The following is an 18315-nucleotide window of genomic DNA, read 5'->3' on the forward strand; positions in this document are numbered from 1 at the left end:
AGTGTGACTCTGAGCCAATTATTTATCCTCTTTGCTTCAGTCTCCTCATTTTTAAATGGAGTTGATGATCTTACCTATCAAATAGGATTGTGAGAATATTAAAGTGTTTGACTTTGTGCTTAGCTCATGGTAAATGCTTGATAAGTAGTGGTTTAATTTTTTTTTAGAAATAGATGATAGAGATTTCCATCCAAAATATGACAAGATAATTTGATATTTACATTTTTAAAACATCTATTAAGAAATACTAAACACATCAAATGATAGAGGCAAAAGATTTTAAAATAACTTTTAGAGTTTGTCCAATGACAAAGTTGGTATCCAATAGGAAGGTATTTTATATTAATTCAGTTAGACCATGGTCCAAATTGGTCTGAAAAATAACTACTTGCAAAAATTATGCATTTTTTCTAGCCAAGGAAGTAATAATTCTGTCTTCCAACACATCATAAAAGAGTAATATTAAAGTATTTACTTCTAATCTCATTTTTATTCTTTTGTCCTTCATAATTGATACTTTCTGATAATATAAAAATATTTGAATTGTGTATTGGTTTTTTAAATAACTAATAATATTCTACATCTGTTGAATTAGTCTCTCAGTCTAAATACTTGAGGAGAAAAATAAAAGAATCTCAATAGGAAAAATAGCCTACTAATATATTTTTTGTATTTTGTAACACTTTTATTAAGAGTAAACCCATATCTATATTTCTACACTGTAAACAATGAGGAACAGAAGTATCAAAGGAAACACATTAAGAGTTATATATAATAGACAAAACCCCTTGAATTTTCTTATTCCCCTTATACAGTCAATGTATAAAATTTAAGCAAAACTGAATTCCTTATTAAGCAAACATTTTACATATGCTGCCTTCTCTTTATCTTTCTGAGCCTTTATCTTTTGTTTGACTTTCAGCAGTTCTGCTTGGTTGGCTTTATCTTCCAGTGCTATCTCCTGAGCTTTCTTAAGATCAGCCAATGCTTGATCATCTTCTTTTGATCCTTGCCATCTTTGAGTTCTACGGTATTTGGTATTCGATGGGTCTATTTCAAGAGCCTCCAAACGACTGTCTCTTTCTCCTTGCCAATTTGATACCTTCAGTGTACAAGCACCAATATTCAGCGTGCAGCTTAAAGCTGTAGGTTGCAGCTTTGATCTACCTGCTTTCTCAATAACAGCCTTTGTTGAACCTTCCACATGTCTTAAAACTTTTGTATATTTTTTAATGGCCATCTCCCAGTTCTGGGACTTGAAAAAAGTATTTCCAGTGTTTTTAAGTCTTCTTTTATTAATAATATTTTATCTACATCTTTTAAATCTATATCTACATCCTTGGGGAAATCTGAATGACTGTCACCAGAACTATCTTTTGGAATTATTCCCCCACTCATCCCCTTCCTGCAGTTCTCCACATTCTGCAATAATGCACAATTTGGCCATTTTGTCACCTTTCACTTCTACATTTTCCAAAACTCCTGATGCATCCATTCTTTTTAATTATTTAGCCAAATACCACATGTTTCCAATCGAAATGAGGAGTTGGAACTGTTGTGATGAAGAACTGAGAACCATTTATATTGCAGTCTGCATTTGTCATGATCAGTAAACCCTTCTGGTCATGCTTATAATAGAAATTTTCATTTTCAGATTTTTCACCATACTTTCTCCATCTGTCTCATTTTGATTAGAGAAGTTTCCACCCTGAATCATAAATTTCTTAATAATTCAGTGGAACAGATATCCTTTGAAATGAAGAGGTTCTCGGGTCCAATGCCTTTTTCTCTTGTACACAATGCACAAACATTTTCTGCAGTTTTGGCTACAACATCTGCAAAAAATTCTGACAATTTAATCAACTCGCTTGCCTCCGATGTCTACGGCAAAGAAGACTCCAGAGTTACTGGGGATGGGGAACTTAGCTTATGGGGATGGCTGCTACATTTTGACTTTCAGATGCGTTTGGAAATGAGTTCAGAGTACCTCGTGACCTCCTGGCAACTGAAACCCAAGAGCTGCTCTCAAAGCCAAGAACCTAATAATAAGTAATTCAAGATATTTGTTAGGGTACACAAACTTGCATAAATACTTAAAATGTTCTAGGTAATGGGCATAAAATGAGCATAAGTTTTGAGGCAGTAATTTGGCATTTCTAGGAGGTGGAAGTCAGTTGTGGCTGGAGCATAGTGAATGAGAGGGAAAGATGAGAGGGAAAAAATAGTGTATTTTATCCAAGCTAAAAAAAATAATAATAACCCTCCACAGAAATAGTAGCATCTCTATAAGAACCTGAGTTTATTCATACATAAACCAAGATGGTCTCAAACACAGTTGAGAGTATAATACAAAATTTTTTTTATTCCTACATTTTAACATAACACAACGGGAATAATTTATTATGAGTGTATCTCTAACAGATAGATTAAATAGAAATGTAATTAATTTTCCATATTCACAAAAAACAAAATCAATAAAATATTGTACATCTTTTTCTTTGTGATTAAAGAATTATGGGGAGAAAAAGTTTATCTGCTTTCATTAATTAAAATACCACCTATATGATGTTTTCTCCTTACCTATCCTTTACAATTCAGCTCAAAGAGATGTCTGCAAAAACTTCTCTGATTTCACTAAGTAAATCTCAGCCCTTCTTGTATGCTTCAAAAATATTTTGTTCATACCTGTTAGCATAGCTTTTAAAATAGTCACTTATTATTTATCCATTTGTAAAATTAGACTTCGTATTCCACAAGGACAAGAATTATGCTCTAGATATCTTGGTATCCCAGATTGGAATAATGCCTTATTTTTATAATTCTTGAGTATGTCCCATTTTCCCTACTTGACTATATCTAATTTGTTTGCTACTGGTGAGTTAGAAAGAATATAGCACGGTATCTAGCACTTGTAGGTGCTCAATAAACATCTGTTGAAAGAAAGGTGAATGGCATGAGCTAACAATGGCAGTAGGCTAATCAATCCCCCAGATCAACGACTAGATCTTAACAATTTTTATGTCACCAGTATCTAGCATTACTGTTTTATAGAATATAACTTTTCCTGAGAACTTTTCTCATAGTCCTTTGAGAGCAAGGACTTGGTCTTTAACCTTCACATCCCTATGGCCTGGTTCTTAATAGGTAATCAATAAATGTTTACTAAATTACTATGTAGCATGTTGTATGCTCTTGGTGAAGTTAATGTGCAGATGATAATTCGAAAAGTGTTCTTAAGTATTTTTTAAAGTTATTTAAAAATACTTGAAATTAAAATATTTTTGTCTTAATAGATAATTAGCTCAATCTAAAGCATAGTTTTTTTGTTTTTTTTTTAAGCAAAAAGAAGATAGTTCTGATATTAATCAACATTGAATTATTACATTTTCTTTAGGAAATGAATTTGAAAAAAATTACCTAAGAAAAATAAATTGCAATTTGAAAATAGCTTCAAATAGCAACCTAAACTTTCAAATAGCAACCTAAAACTCAAGAATAATGATCTTTTCTTTAAATATCTTGAACAAAAGTGATTTTACATCTTATTTGACACTAAATGGTATATTGGAATTCTCAGATGTAAGCAATGGACACCCAACTTAAACACCAGCTTAAATGCAAAAGAAACTATAGATTTAATTTTAGGTCTGATTAAAACCATCAACATTTTTACCAGTATTCTCACTGATTTATGTCACCTCCTCAAAGAGGCCTTCTCTCCCTTCCATAGACTGCTAGGATACCACTCATAACTTCCTACATACCTCCTTCATATAATGTTGCAATTTTAATTATATAAAAAATTATATACTTAATTATTTAATGTTTGTATGTGCTACTAGACTGTAGGTTCCAGAAGTTGAGATTCCAGCAAGTCTTTTTCACTGCTGTCTCCAAAACACTTTGCACAAGATTTTTCACATAATAACACTCTATAAATTATTGTTGAATAAATGATTAAAATTCTTTTTGAAAACTAATGAAATTTATAGGCCAGTAAAATCTAGGGAAATCTTTTACTGAATAATAAAGCAGCCTCTCCTACACCATATTAAAAGAAAAATTGTAACTATGCAGCGAGTCTTTTTAAAATATATATATTAGGAGAAAAATGATTCCTTTCTGGAAGGTATGAGTGGTCTGAAACGGAACAAAGATTATAGAAAGTACACTGATGTGCTAGCTTTCTTGATGCATACCTCTACCATCTTACTTCTTAAATATTTTTACCTACCCATAAACATAGCTGTATTCTCTGGTTTAAATAATGAGGAAGAATACAAAAAAGCTGTATAAAAGGAATCTTTCATTTACATAATTTAACACGTTTCATGATCTTTTTCTGTTTGTAAAACCAAGATTAATCCAGAATAACTATTTGGAATATCGTGGGACCTTATATACATTTTTCTCAAAGAACTCAAACAAATAGAACTTCAGGATTAAGATCATCAGAGAAAAAGCACAGTGGCTAGATCAATTGTAAGTACTGACATAATGTAAAATAGCTATTTGCATTCCTGGTTTTTGTCATTTATTGCTTCTTGTTAGTCATGATTACTTTGACAAGGGAATGCTGAAGGCTTAGCAATTTTTTCTAGGACTTCAAATATAGTTACCTTTTCTCTGGGCTATCAATACATGAGAGATGACATTTGATGGTCAATGCTTGCTATGTCTTTGTATTGGATGCAAAAATGCTTGTCTCTTTGTTATAATGCGAATAAGCACAGGTTTATAAAACACTAATAAGAATACTTTTGTATTGTATGTGTACAAATTCTATATTGTAAACACGTAAGAAAAGTGACACAAAATGTATCCAGATTTACTTTGATAAGTAAATAGTTTAAGTGTTATTATTTTTTTTCTATTATGAGTCAACTATGAGAACTGCTATAGGGTAGATTATTTTTGAAACCAGTGAATCAGCTATTACCAGGAACTGGAGGTAAAATTTTTCAGATTAACATTATATCTGTCTAAGAAAGTGATATTAAATTTAGTACACATTAACCTAGTAGTCTGAGAAATGCCTGGTCATTTTTTTCCAAGATGAACTAACTATTCTAATTTTTTCATGAAAAAATAGTATTATATCCTTTGCTATATCTCATCTCACTATTATATTAAGATATATATAGTTGGTAAATGTAATGCAGGAGTATTTATTTTAATATATAATTTATTTCCACAGTTATATTGATGTTATACATAAAATAATATAGATGTATTAATATTAGACACATTTTTCTTCTTTTTCTTACTTTGTGAAAATCCCTTCAAGTTTATGGTATAACTCTAATTTATTCTTTTAATGGATGTATAATACTATTTATCATAAATATTCCACCACTACCAAATTGATGGGTAGTCACTTAGTTTCTAGGTTTTGTCACTAGAAACACATTCAGTAAATGTATATGTTTTTATACTCTGATAGTTTTATTCTATGGGAGAAATTCTCAAGGTTGGTATTAATGGGCCATTACTATCTCATGAGAGATATTGCTCTGTAATTTTTACCTTTTTTTGGTACTGTCTTTGTCTAACTTTGGTATCAGTGTACTAGTCACGTTATAAAATAAGTTGGGAGGTGTTCCGTCCTCTTCCACTTTCTGGAACAGATTGTGTAAAATTGTGTAAAATTGGTGTTAATTTTTTAAATGTCCAGTAGAATTCTCCAGTGAATTTATCTGAGCCTAATGGTTTCTTCTAGAGGAGCTTTAAAATTATGAATTAAATTTGTTTAATGTTTATAGGACCATTGAGTTTTTCCATCTCATTTTGGCTGAGTTCTGGTAATTTGTGATTTTTGAAGAATTGGTTCATTGCTTTCATGTTTTATTAATGAGCATAAAGTTGTTAAGTTGTGTTGGTAAATTTTATATGTCATTGGGCTGGGCTGCAGTGCCCAGATATTTGGTCAAACATTATTCTGGATGTTTCTGTAGGATGTTTTTGAATGAAATTAATGTTTAAGTTGGTAGACTTTGAGTAGGTTGCCCTCCATAATGTGGGAGGGTGTCATCCAATCAGTTAAAGGCCTGAGTAGCTCAGAGACTGACCTGCCTATATGTGGAGAAAGACCATACTAGGCAGCTTGGACTTAGACCACAATATCAGCTCCTTCTTGGGCCCCCAGCCTGACTGCCTTCAGAACTGAACTGCAACATTGGCTCTATGCTGTGTTGTCAGCCTGCCAGTGGATTTTGGACTCGCCAGCCTCCATAATCATGTGAGCCAATTCTTTAAAATAAATCTCTTTCTATATATTCACATCTGATAGGTTCTGTTTCTCTAGAGAACCCTGGCAAATAATTATTTTCCTCTTAACAGTTGCAGGATCTGAGGTGATATTTTCTGTTTAATTAATAGTATTGGTGACTTGTGCCTTCTAATCTTTGTTGGTATTGCTAGAGATTTATCAATTTTATTGATTTTTTTCAAAGAACCTGCTTTTGGCTTTATCGATTTTCTCTACTTTCTTGTTTTCAATTACATTGATTTTTGCTCTTTATCATTTTATTTCTTCAGTTTGCTTTAAGTTTATTTTGTCTTCTTTTTCTAGTTTCTTGAGGTAGGAACTTAGTTATTGATTTGAGATCTTTCTCTTTTTTAATGTGAGCATTTAATACTCAACACTACTTTAGTTGCATTTCAAATATTTTCATATGTGGGATATTCACTTTCATTCAGTTCTGTGAATTTTGAAATGTTTCTTTGAGACTTCCTCTTTGACTCATGGATTATTTAGAAGTGTGTTATTTTAGGTCCAAGTGTTTGAATATTTTCTTATTGTCTTTGTTATTGATTTGTACTTTGTTCTATTATGGTTGGAGAATATACTCTGTATGATTTCAATTCTTTTAAGTATGATCATTTTTGTTCTATGGCCCAGGATATAGTCTATCTTGGTGAATATTTCATGGGCACTAGAAAAAAAAATGTTTAGTTTGCTATTGCTAGGTAGATTGTTCTATATATTTCAATTAGATCTCGTTGGTTGATTGTAATGTTCAGGTCTTATATGTTCTTGCTGATTTTCCACCTGGTAGTTATTTAGTAGTAATTGCTGAGAGTAGAATGTTGAAGTTCTCAACATATAATTATGGATTTGTCTAATTCTCCTTTTATCTATTAGTTTTTGTTTCATGGCTTTGAGGCTTTGTCGTTTGACGTGTACACATTTAAGATTAAGTCTTTCCAGTAGATTGATCCTTTTATCATATGTAATGTTCCTCTTCGTCTCTTGTAATTTTCATTGCTCTGAAGTCTATCTTATGTTCATATAGTCGTTCCTGCTTTTTAAAAAATTAATGTATATATGCTGTGTTTTTCTATTTTTTACAAAGTTTTTATCTAAAAAACATTTAAACCATTTGTTTCTTAGTCAAGAACTCTGTGCAAGTTCAATTTACTTGATTTCTACATTCAAATACAAATATGTTAAGGTCAGAGTAAAAAAAGAACATAACATGATAGGTGCTTTGCAGAACACATGTTAGATATAATTCCTGGGTAAAAGTTCTTTTAATCCAAAGGATTAATCACAAGTAAGGACCATTAATGATTTTCTCTATCTTTCTTCCTTATAAAATTTCAACAAACATAACTTCAAAGATATTATAGTATTTCAGTGCTAAAAATAACAAAATTTCTAAAGAATAAAACTCAAAGAATCAAAGTGAAACTTTCAAAACTGCTATGAGCTTGTCATATGTAGACCTTGTTGTGTTGAGATAAATTCCTTCTATATCTAGTATTTTGAGAGTTTTTATCAAGAAAGAGTATTAAGTTTTGTCAAATTTTTTTCTGCATGTATTGAGATGATCATATGATTTTTATTCTTCATTCTGTTAATGTGTTATATCACATTAATTGATTTATATTAACTGATTTGCAGCGCTGAAAGGCTCATGGAATTGGACGTTTGCCTCACTCTCTCTTTTCCCCATAATGCCAGCCGAAGTGAAATTGCTTTTCTTACCCGTTTCAGCACAGCTGATCTCAATTCCTTGCTCGTCTGGGGTACTGCAACTTTTTAACCAGATTCTGGACTTCTCATAAGGGTATTTTGTAACATATCATTGTTAAATCTGTGTTTCTGGGGGGAAATGGGGTCTCCCTCTTCTGTAATTTTGCTGATGTGATTAGATCTCTATTTTGCTTTAAACCTACCTGTGCCATTGTATTTGAAGTGCATTTCTTGTAAACAGCATATTTTTGGATGATGTCTTCTCAGCCATTCTGTCAATTTCAGTCTTTTAATTGTTGTATTTAAACTATTTATGTTTAAAATATTAATTAGTGTGTTTAGCATAAGTCTGTCATTTTATTATTTGTTTTCTGTTTGATTCTTCTATTCATTTTTCATACCATCCTGTGGGCTGCTTGAACATTTTTAGGAGGAGTGGGGTTTTTCCACTGGTGTTTGGCTGGAGTAGGATGGGTATTGCCCAGGTTTTCTGTTGTTATACTATCCAGTCCTTTGGCTAGAGGGAACAGATTTTTCCTGCAAGTTTGTTTTTGGTTTTGTTTGTTTGTTAATTGTTTGTTTGTTTTGCTTATGCTTGTTAATGGTCAGGTTGGAAGCTTCTGTAGTGTCTTGTCCAGGATATATGGAAGGAAACAAGGAAACTCAGGAGCTCAACACCATGTTGTTACTTGAGTTCCCAAGTTCCTAGGCAGTTTACATTCTTTCAGAGACTTCCTCTCTTTATTTGTTGTGGATGTCCAGGATTTTTCAGTTGCAAAAGGGAGGGCCTAGTAGGACTGAGATGACTCCTTCTTGGCAAAACTGAGGTATATGTATTTTAACAACTATTTCTAGATTGCTATAATGTGCGCCCAGTAGGATGCAATTGCCTATGGCTTTGATGGCAAATTTTAGTGTTAGAGAATTTAACAGGATGTGTTTTCTTTTTCTTTTTTCAGTACTGACAAATGAGATAATTAGGGTCAAGAAGTGATATATTTATTTAAATATTCTTTCTTTTATAATCACTGTTTTATATATCTTTACTTTGGAGCATATGTATTTTTTATATTTTATTTTATTAGTTTAATATATACAGTACACTGGTTAGACATTTATATAGTTTATAAAACGATCTCCGCTAATTGCCCTTTCTCTCCTCTGGCCCTCCACCCAGCTATTACATTAATGGTAACTGCATTTCCTATGCTGTGCTCCCCATCCCCATGACCATCTATCAACTACGAATTTGTACTTCTTTAACCCTTCACCTCATTCTCACAGCCTCCCTAACCCCCCTCCCCTCTAGCCATCACCAGATTGTCCTCTATATTTGTGAGTCTGTTTTTGATTAATTAGTTCTTTTTGTTTACTTTGGAGCATATTTAAATAAAACGTGCTAAATCTTTTCTCAACACTATCTTTGTTTATTCTTGGTAAATAACACTGAAGAAAATGAATACCCTGGGACTCTTTTTAACTCATTAAAATTGAAGTATTCTAATTTTCCTTAAGAGAAGAAGGAAAAAAAACAGTAACATGAAACAGAATAAAATAAATATAGCTGAATATTTGCACTTATTCTCAATGAATATAAAATGTCATTTAGGTTTGGCAGTCCAAATACCCAGTCAGAAGTATCGTACATGTAATGAAAGAAAAAGTTTCTACATTCATTTATTTGAAAAAAGAACAAATCACACACACTATCTATATGTCTTTATTTCTATATCTGTATATAATCAAATTCACAAAATTATCTGGAAAGTACTTATTTTGTTTGAGATTCTCTTCAAAACTGAAGTCAATAAATTAAAAAGTAGAGGAAGAGAGAAAGAAAGAAAGAAAGAAGGAAAGAAAGAAAGAAAGAAAGAGAGAGAGAGAGAGAGAGAAAGAAAGAAAGAAAGAAAAAGAAAGAAAGAAAGAAAAAGAAAGAAAGAAAGAAAAGAAAGAAAGAAGAAAGAAGAAAGGAAAGAAGGAAGACAGAAAGGAAGAAATAAGTTGTTCATAATGATTACAAAATTTATATAATATTTAGGAATTGATGTGATAAAAAATGTCATCACATAAAGAAAACCATAAACTTAATAGAGTCATGGAAATCTGGAATAAGTGGATAGAAGTTGCTTTTTCTTAGATTAAAAAAATCAATATTATACAGATCTCAATTCTCTCTAAATAAATCTATAAATTTCATGGAATTCTAAAATTCCAACAAATTTTTTAAAAAATTGAACATGTTTTAAAGTTAATTTGGAAAAATAAATGGGTAAAAAAACCTAAGAAACTTTTGAAGAAGAGATGAAAACTTATAAAAAGAATATACTTAAAAAAAATTGAGAGTGGTATAGAAATAAATCTGAGAGGACAAAGTAGAATTATCATAAAGAATACACTTATAAAATTGTGGGCAAATGACTTAACAAATGTGGAGGAGTAAGTGTTAAGGAATTCAGAGTCAAGTGGTCACTGAAGATGACCATTTGAGTAGGGAAGTGATAACATAAAGGTGGTGATTTTAAAAAATTAATCAAACAATGGTGTGAAGGTTGAATTGAAGGTGGTAAAGGACCAGAAATAGGAAAGTATGTTAGGAAACAATTGTAATATTAAGGTATTTCTATGCAAAGTCCAAAGGGATGTCTAGAAAGGGGAAAGAAAGGACAGGTGAAAAGTATTCAAAGAAAAGATTTGAAAAAACTTTCTCACTAATTGGCTGTGACATTTAAAAGAGGCCTTAGTGATGACTACATGATTTTGAGACTGTGTTACTAGAAAAATATAGAAGAGAGTTGGAGATATATGACTCAAGTTTAGAGAAAAGGATAGTGCTAAGAATGTTTATTTCTCATTCATTCCACAAAAGATTGATGGATGGGAAAATATTGATATAAATTTTGAAATCGTACACTTGAAAGATGGTTGCATTTATATTTAAGTTATGAGTCACTGGTTCTGTGAGATAGAAACAGTAGGTGGAAAAGAAGATAGAGTTGAGTGCTTAATCTTAGGGAATACTCATGGTTAGGGGGTAAACAAGCAAAGAGGATTCAGACTGGGTATTCAGAAGTTAGCAGAGAATTAGAATAATGCACTAGAATGGAAGCCAAGTGCAGAGAGCATTTCCAAGGGGGAGGTTGTAGGTGGCTTTAACAGCTACAGAGAAGTAAGGGAAAATAAGGACTTAGAAGTAATAAGACCACTGATGGCTGTGAGAAATGTGGTAATGGACATAGAATTATAGAATGATGGCTGGGTGCTTGGAGGCTTTAGACCACATGTTGATAGTATATGAAAGAGACTTTAATTCAATAAGACTTTAATTAACTAAGTACTTACTATAATACCTGTACACTGAAAACTAAGAAACATTTCACAGGGAAAATTTAAAAGACCAAAATAAGTAGAGAAATATGTACCATGTTTATAGATTGAAAAATTGAATTTTCTCATAGTTTATGTATAGATTCAATTCAATCCCAATCAAAATCTCAACAGGATTTTTTTTTAGAAGTTGACAATTGATTCTAAAATTTATATGGAAAAACAAAACCCAATCTTGGGGGAAAAATGGAACACAGCTGGTGGACTGACAGTATTTGATTTCAAAATTTACTATAAATTTATGATAACCAAAACAATATGGTCATGTCATAAAGACAGACAAATAGATCAGTGGACCGGAACAGAAAATCCAGAAATAGATCCTCATATATGTAGTCACTTGATTTTTTTTTACAAAGCTGCAAAGGCCACACAACAAGGTAAAGAAATTCTTTACAACAAATGGTGCTATGGCAAGGGGATAAATACATGGAAAAAAAAAAAATGAACCTCAACCTCTATCTCATGTACTTCACAAAAATTAATTTAAGATGTATCATTGACTTAAATATAAAAGCTAAAACTGTAAACTTCTAGAATAAACAAAAGAATATCTTAGAGAACTTAAGGTAGACAAAGATTTATTAGCGGGCACAAAAAACATTAACCATAAAAGAAAAAATTAGTCATAAAAGAAAAATATTGACAAGTGAAATCATATATTTATCTTTCTCTGACTTACTTCACTCAGCATAATACCCTCTAGTTCCATCCATGTTGTTGCTGATGGCATAATCTCATTCTCTTATATTTTTAAGAAACTTCATACTGTTTTCCATAGTGGTTGTACCATTTTACATTCCTACCAACAGTGCACAAGTGTTCCAATTTTTCCACATTCTCGTCGATACTTGTTAATTTTCTGTTTTGTTTGTTTGTTTTTCATAGTAGCTGCTGCCCAGCAGAGTACCATGCACTGGTTACCAAACCCAGAGGAAGACTCTAAACACTTCTGGCCATTGCATCTTAGTATCAGAGTCATCAAGGAAAACAACACAGTCAAGCACTGGATGAAATAATACTTTACTTACATAGGGAATAGACAGAGCAAGACCAACTTCAGTAGTGGGCATTAGTCCCACATGGCCAATGGGTCTCTCTTGACAGCTCATGCAGAGCAGTTTGCCTACATGCAACCCTCTCTTGCAGCAGTGGCAGGACCCTGACTCCTCCCACATGGAGTTTGAAATACTGAAAGCTGCAGGCATGCCAGAGGGCCATTGACAAACACAATTAAGTAAAACAAAAGAGCATTCATTGACTTTTAAACAGGGAAAGCTATCCCCACACAAGGTGATAAGCCTGCATAGGCTTTATCTTTTGGTTACAAAGTGTTCTGGGCCCAACACCCATTCTTATGGAGCTGTGTAGGGGTTGAAAGACTGCAGGCACAAGTCTGCCTTTCCCAATAGTAGCCATCTTACTGGGTGTGAGTTTTATCTCATTGTGGTTTTGATTTGTATTTCTCTGATGATTTGTGATGTTGAACATCTTTTCATATACTCATTAGCCATTTGCATATTATGTTTGGAGAAATGTCTATTAAAGTCCTTCGCCCATGTTAAAATTGGGTTATTTTATTTTTTTGTTGCTGAGTTGTAGCAGTTTTAAAAATACATTTTGGGTATCGATTTCTTAGAAGGTATGTGATTTAAAAATATTTTCTCTTATTCCATTGATTACCATTTTACTCTGTTGATTGTGTCCTTTGATAAAGAAGATATTAAATTTGATGTAGCCCTACTTGTCTAATTTTGCTTTTATTGTCTGTGCTTTGATGTCATATATAAAAAATCCATTGTCATAAAGCTTTTTCTCTAGGTTTTCTTCTAGGAGTTTTATAGTTTTGGGTCTTACATTTAGGTCTTTAATTCTTTTTGAGTTAATTTTTGTATATGGTTTAAGATAAAAGTCCAACTTTGTTCTTTTACAGTGGATATACAGTTTTTCCCAGCACCATTTTTTGAAGAGACTGTACTTTCCTCACTAAGTGGTCTTGACACTCTTGTCAAAGATCATTTGACAATATACATGAAAGGTGTTTTCTGGGTCTATAATTCTGTTTCATTGGTCTATTTGTATATTTTTATGTCAGTACCATGCTCTTTTGAATATTGTAACTTTATAATATGTTTTGAAATCAGAAAGTGAGTCCTCTAATATTGTTCTTTTTCAAAATTGTTTTGGCTATTTAGGATCTCTTGAGATTCCATATGACTTTTAGGATGAATTTTTCTATTTCTGAAGAAAATTCCATTGGGATTTTGATAGGGATCAAGTCGAATCTGTAGATTGCTTTTGGTAGTATGAGTATTTTAACAATATTGTCTTTCAATCCATGAATACGAGGTGTCTTTCTATTTATTTGGGTCTTTAATTTCTTTCATCAATGATTTGTACTTTTCAATATCCAAGTCTTTCACCTCCTTAGTTAGGTTTATTACTAAGTATTTTATTCTTTTTTGGTGCTATTGTAAATGGAATTATTTTCCTTTTTGGATTATTTACAACTAATTTTTGCATATTAATTTTGTATCCTGCAACTTTGCCGATTAGTTCTAAACTTTTTCTGTAGAATTTGTAGGGGTTTCTACACATCGATTCATGTCATTCTACAGAGATAATTTTGCTTCTTCCTGTCCAATTTGGATGTCTTTCATTTTTTTTTCCTCGCATAATTTCTCTGCTTAATACTTCTAATGCTATGTTGAATAGTAGTGGCAACAAAAAAAGCCTTCTGTTTTTCACAATTGAGTTTGATGATAGTTGTGGGCTTTTCATATATAGCTTTTATTATGTTGAGGTAATTTCCTTCCATTCCTAGTCTGTTGAGTATTTTATGATGAGAGAGGGTATTGATTTTGTCTAATGCTTTTTCTGCATCAATTGAGATGATCGTGTGGTTTTTGTCCTTCATTCTGTTAATTGTGGTGTATCACATTTACTGCTTTGTGTATGTTGAACCATTTTTGCATCCCGGGATAAATCCCACTTGGTCATGGTATGTAATCCCTTTAACATGCTATTGAATTTGAATTGCTAGTATTTTGTTCAGAATTTTTGCATAAATATTCTTGTAGTGAAAAGGTGTCAGGGTAATGCTGTTCTCATAAAATGAGTTTGAAAGTGTTTCCTCTTCTTCAACTTTTTGGAAGAGTTTTAGGAAAACTGGAGTTAGTTATTTAAATGTTTGGTAGAATTCTCCAGTGAAGCCATCTGGTCCTGGACTTTTCTTTGTCGAGAGGTTTTTAATTACTGATTCTACCTCCTTTACTAGTTACCAGTCTGTTCAGATTTTTTTTATTTCTTCATGATTCGGTCTTGGTAGATTGTGTATTTCTACCCAGGTTGTGCAATTAGTTGGCATACAATTGTTCATAGTATTCTCTTGTAATCTGTTTTATTTCTGTGGCATCAGTTTTAATGTCCTCTCTTTCATTTCTGGTTTTAGTCATTTGAGTCTTCTTTTTTCTTAGTCAATCTAACTAATGGTTTGTCAATATTTTTATGTTTTCAAAAACACAATTCTTAGTTTCATTGATTTTTTTCTATTGTTTTGTTGTTCTCTTTTTCATTGTTATATGCTCTACTTTTCTTCTTTTTCTAGTTTCATGAGTTGTAAAGTTAAGTTGTTGATTTGAGATCTTTTTTAAAGTAGGCATTTGCAACTATCAAATTCCTTCTTAGCACTGCTTTAAGAATCACACAAATTTTGTATGTTATATTTTTGTTTTCATTTGTCTCAATTTCTAATTTGCCTTGTGGTTTCTTCTTTGGCCCATTGGTTGTTTAAACATGTGTTGTTTAACTTCCACATGTTTGTGGATTTTCCAGTTTTCTTTCTGCAATTGATTTCCTATTTCATTCCACTGTTACTGCAAAAGATACTTAATATGATTTCAATCTTTTAAATTGTTAAGACATGTTTTGTGGCTTAAAATGTCGTTCATCCTGGAGAATTTCCATGTGCACTTGAGAAAAATATATATTCTGCTATGTCAGGTGATATTCTCTATATCTATTAGGTCCAGCTGATTTGTAGTATTGTTCAAGGACTCTATTTCCCTATTTACCTTCTGTCGGATTGTTCTATTCTTTACTGAGAGTGGGGCATTGAAGCCTTCCACTGTTATTGTGTTGTCATCTATTTTTTCTTTCAGTTCTGTCAAAATTTGATGGTTAAACTGATCAGGTAGGAATCATGTTATTAACAAAACATGAAACCATATAATATGTTAAAGTATTAAAAGAGCAGAAGCATCTTAGAAACACTTGCCCAAACTCTTCTTTAAGTTTTTAAAAGGGATTGCCTTGCTTCAGTAAAATTCACAGTGATTTTTTTTTTCAAGGGCTTAAATGCAGCAATGGAAACTGGTATTCAAGGCAATTTCTAAATGTTACCTCCTTTATGTCATTTGTTGGAATCAATCTAGTCAGTTTTAATGACTTTCATTCAGAGGCAGATTTATGCATTCTTTGACCCCTTCTGATGTATTTACATAGTTATGCTTTTGTAAAATTTGAAAGACTAAGGTATTTTAACTGAGATTTTAAAGGCCACTTTGTGTAAGGTGGTGGATAAGTAGCCAGTGGAACTTTTTGAATTCAGAAGAGGGACAAGTGAGTTTGGGCACATTTTCTTTGAGTTTTGGGGTATATTTAGGTAGTTTGCAGTTACCTAAGGCATTGTTACATATCAGAGTGGTGTTGGAATGGCTTTCAATATGCTCCAGTGACCCTCTGTGCCAACTCAGCCAGCAGTGTGACAGAGAAGGTAAGACCAGAGTCCAAAGCAGCATATGAAGATGTCCCAAGGCACTATGACAGGCAGCTCATGAGGATGCCACCTCCTGGTATTCACACCCGCTGTAATCACTTTTCCTTGAGTGTAAGCAAGACCTAAGGACTCCTTCCAACTGAATATGATGGGATGTCATTTCTGTGACTAGGTTACAAAAGGGATTGCAGCTTTCTCTTGCAAGCATCTCTCTTATGGCTGCCTACTCTCTTACCCTCTTGCTTGCAAGTTCATCTCCTTGCATGAAGCCAACTGCTATGTTGGGAGAAGCTCAATGTAGAGGCACATATGAAAAGAAACATTTAAAAAATACTAATCACGTGAATTGGAATGTATTAGATTCCTGTGTTTGTAACTACAAACCTAAAAAGAAACTGCAAACAGCAAATACATCTTTTACAGCTGATATTAGAAAGAAATTTGATGGGAGTTTTCAAATTTTTTTCCTACAAAAATACATGGAGAACTATATTACAGGGGCATTTTAGGCAATTCATCAAAAAATTATGTTTTCTAGATTTTGTGATTTTTGTAGTAGTTATGTCTGTACTTTATTATTTATTTTCTCATTCTAAATAAATATTCAACTTCTCACTTTAAAAAAGTTAAAAAACTTGAAACTCTGCAAAAGAATTTTACTATTTAATGTGTTATGTGTTATCATGTTTTGAGTGTTTTGAATGTTTTGGAAGAAATGTTATTTAAAAAATGTATTTATTGCAGATGATCAGGAAAACATATGATGAAGAGGCTCCTTTTCTGTATATAGAAAGACCTCAGATCTCATATTTAACAGGCCTGCCACATAGGAGATTCTCTAAAAATATTTGTGCGGCAGGGAAAGAATGAATGAATAGTACGTAGCCTACACAGAATCATAGTCCATTTTATATCACAATAGATGCTTCAATATCACTACACTTTGTCTAAAACACTTAACAAAACACTTTAAGAAGTAAACAAAAAAACAAATTAAATTTAAAAGTTATGACTTTATTTATTTGAATCCAATGATCAACATGCAAGGTTTTCTAAGAGTTAGAAGTAATTTTTGATAACTTAGTAAAAAGTCTCTTAGTGATAAAATAGCATCATATAAACACAAGGAAAACAAACAGAATTATACCTTTTAAAAATAACTTTTCAAAAGGGCATTAAACTTTTGATTTGATTAGATGCCAGTGTTATGTGCTGAAGGCAGTAGATGGAACAAGTAGGCACACCATTCTGTTTGTGATAAAGCTGCATGAGGCTCCTTACTGCTGCAGATATTCTGAGTTGGCATACCACTTGCTTAATCCAATTTGTTCAGTGATAAACCTAAGTCCCAAGTACTTTTAGAATTACATTGGTTTTTCACTAAGATCCTAGTTTATCCTATACTGAAGTTTATTCTATCGGAGACTAATCAAATTATAAGATATAGTCCTTTTTAAAATGAAGACTATTATAAAACATCTTCCCTGTTGATTGCAGTTTTTATATCTAAGTAACCTTTACCTGTTAGACATAGAATCATACTGGATGAAAAAAGTTAACACAGAACAGACACAAAATATGGGAAAAATAGCAAAATAGAAAGCTTTAACCAAACAAATATCCATAAATTTCTGAAAAAAATTACAAAGGATTAGTGCAGAAAAACGATTAATAATGTTAGGTTTTTAACAGATGCAACGGAAATATTAATGTAATCCTTTCAGTGCATAGCTTTCATTATGCATATTTATGTCAATTAGCAGAACTTATTAACTAAAAAGGTGTTTTTAGCACTTAATGAAAAACAGGCTCTGCTGCAAAATTGAAGATAACCAGCCAAGAAATATCAAAGTTCATTAATGAGCTTTATTTGATGATAATGTTTCTATGATTATATTAGCATGACAAACTAATTTAATAATGGCTCCTCGTACATTACTATAACTATTTGTTACATTTCTTTAAAAAATGTATTCATCTAAAGCAATTAGGGAATCATTTTATAAACTATATAAATGTCTAACCAATGTACTGCATACTTGAAACTCATAATAAAATTTAAAAAAATGATTAGTCTGAAAAAATATATAATTCCATACTTTCAAGTTTAAATTTAAAATTTTATCTTTTAATTTATTTTTTAATTGTTACAACCACCTAAATATTACAAAGTAAG

The 18315-nt window shown here is 31.9% G+C and overlaps 1 pseudogene; it reads right to left on the reverse strand.

The window, feature by feature from the left end:
• Positions 1–829: 829 nt before the first annotated feature.
• On the reverse strand, positions 830–16404 carry LOC105310038 (annotated as a pseudogene).
• Between the last annotated feature and the right edge of the window lie 1911 nt (positions 16405–18315).

This window comes from Pteropus vampyrus, unplaced genomic scaffold, assembly GCF_000151845.1.
Source record: "Pteropus vampyrus isolate Shadow unplaced genomic scaffold, Pvam_2.0 Scaffold15, whole genome shotgun sequence".
In the NCBI taxonomy this organism is placed as follows: Eukaryota; Metazoa; Chordata; class Mammalia; order Chiroptera; family Pteropodidae; genus Pteropus; species Pteropus vampyrus.